A 2,793-nucleotide genomic window follows, 5' to 3' on the forward strand; every position below is an offset into this window, starting at 1 on the left:
GTTGTACAGTGGAGCTTCCTCAGCACGTCACTTGTTCCTCTTCATCAGTGAGACCAAAGTTTTCACCTTCAGGCCAATTTGTAATTATTTCCAAAATCCCAGGGTGATTCAATTTTCTAATATGGGCACGCTGTGTGATGAGGGCAATCCATTTACTCCACGTGGCATTGGTGGCATGGTGGGTAGAGGGAACCTTTCCTTTAAGCATCCACCCCAGCACTGGTACTCGGGGTGCCAGGAGGAGTTATGCTTCAGTGTCTATTATCTCTGAGGCAGCTTGGACTCCTTCATAGGCAGCCAAGTTTTCCTTCTCTGTGGGAGTGTAGTTGGCTTCAGACCCTCTGTAGCTTTGACTCCAGAACCCCAGTGGTCGGCCTCGCGTCTCACCAGGCACCTTCTGCCACAGGCTCCAGGACAGACCATGGTTCCCGGTTGCAGAGTAGATCACATTCTTCACATCTGGTCCTGTCCTAACTGGGCCAAGGGCTACCGCATGAACAATGTCCCACTTGATCTGGGCGAAGGCTTGTTGCTGTTCAGGGCCCCACTGGAAATTGTTCTTTTGGGTAACGAGGTAAAGAGAGCTCACAATCTGGCTGTACTCAGAAATATGCATTCTCCAAAAGCCTATGGCACCTAGGAAAGCTTCCTTCTTGTTCCTTGGTGGAGACATTGCTGTGATCATGTTTGTAGAAAGACTCAGAGATGGTCTGTGGGCAATCGAGGGTTAATGAATAAGGGTTATTTCTGAAAAGTATTCTATCAAGGCCGTTGGCCTGGAGACCAAGAAGAGAAGAAGGAGAAGATAAGCAAGAAGAAAACCTTCAGCTGGGAAAAGTACTTTTCTAAAAGTCTTGTGAGAAACAAAGGTGGAGATGGGTTTTATACCAATGAATGTTGTGTTGATCCATTGTAACCAATGAACAAAGTGTAAACTTTGTAGAGTGTATAAAAGACAGCTGGTTGTTGTAATAAGGGGCATATTAGCCTTCTGAAATGTAGTGTGTCTATTTGTATGTCACGCCCGCCTCAACAGCTACACTTGTTGATGACATTGGTGGGAATCTGATGCTGTCCATCTCTCCACTTTACTCCCAGGAACTGGATCTCGAGCACGTGCCTTGACTTTGCTTTTCTTGATGGTGAAACCAGCTTTCAGGAGAATCTGGATGATTTTCTCTCCTTTCTCAAACACTTCTACTTCTGTGTTCCCCCCCCACAATGATGTCATCGATGTACTGCAGATGTTCTGGAGCCTCATCCTTTTCCACTGCAGTCTGGATCAGTCCATGGCAGATGGTAGGACCGTGCTTATACCCCTGGGGCAATCGGTTCCAGGTGCACTGCATGCCTCTCCATGTGAAGACAAACTGAGGCTTGCATCTTGCTGCAAAGGAATGGAGAAAAATACATTGGCAATGTCAATAGTGCTGTACCACTTTCCTGCTTTGGACTCCAGCTCATACTGGATCTCCAACATGTCTGGCACAACAACGCTCAATGATGGAGTCACTTCCTTCGAGGCACGATAGTCCACAATCTCCATTCTCCATCAGACTTGCGCACAGGCAAAATGGGGCTGTTGAAGGGTGAGTGGGTTTTGCTGACCACCCCTTAGCTCTCCAGCTCACAGATCATCTTGTGGATGAGGATCACACCATCTCAAGTTGTCTGGTAGTGCTGGCAGTGCACTGTCAAGGTGGCAATTGTTACTCATTGCTCTTCCCCTTTCAGAAGGCCTACTGCAGATGGGTTCTTTGATAGTCCAGGCAAGGTGTTCAATTGCTTAACATCCTCTGTCTCCACAGCAGCTATTACAAAAGCCCACCTGAGTCCCTTTGGGTCTTTGAAATACCCACTTCAGAGGCAGTCTATACCCAAAATGCATGGGGCCTCTGGGTCAGTCACAATAGGATGTTTCCTCCACTCCTTCCAGTCAGGCTCACCTCAGCTTCCACCAAGGTGAAATCCTGTGATACCCCTGCCATGCCAACAATAGAAATAGATTCTGCTCCCATATGTCTCGATGGAATTAGTGTGCACTGTGCACCAGTGTCGACCAAGGCCTTACATTTTTGAGGTTCTGATGTGCCTGGCCAACGAATCCACACAGTCAAAAAGACGCATATTTCCCTGGCCTCTATCTGGCTAGAGGTAGGGCCTCTATAATACCAGTTATCTTTCCTTCCCTGGGCATATGTTTTAGAAGTTCCTTCAAGGGGATCAGACATGTCAACACCATATCTGGTGGTTTGGTTATGGGCAACTGGAGTTGTTTCTTTTTTGGTAGAATTTCCTCTCTGAGTCTTGATGTTCTTGAATTGATGCACCTTTTGTGCCAGAGCAGCAGTAGGTATTTCATCCCACCTCCTCATATTTTCCCCACAATCACACAGGAAGAACCACAGCTCACCTCATGGGGTGTACCTTCTCTCCCTATCTGGGGGACATCTGCGTTTGGTAACAGAACCTCTGGTCTGTACTGCTGATATTTGGAGAAGGTCCTCTGTGGAAGGAGCAGAGACCCGAGAGAGGCCTCCTTGGAGAAAAATACCTTAGATAAGGAATTGCTTACTCAGAATGACTAATCCTAGAAATATTTCCCCTTTGCAAGCCCACCGCTTTATCTCCCCGTGCAACTATTGGTTAGTTCCCCAAACCCTTTAGTTATTGGTCCGTTTTCCAAGTCACCATAATCCTACAAAAAACCCTGTTAGTACCCTGTCCAGCGGATTGCTGCTTTGGAACCCTTCGCAAAATAAAGTGCCTGTGGAATTTCCTTGTGGCCTTCCC

The sequence above is a fragment of the Sturnus vulgaris genome, chromosome W, assembly GCF_052056855.1.
Source record: "Sturnus vulgaris isolate bStuVul1 chromosome W, bStuVul1.hap1, whole genome shotgun sequence".
Taxonomy (NCBI): Eukaryota; Metazoa; Chordata; class Aves; order Passeriformes; family Sturnidae; genus Sturnus; species Sturnus vulgaris.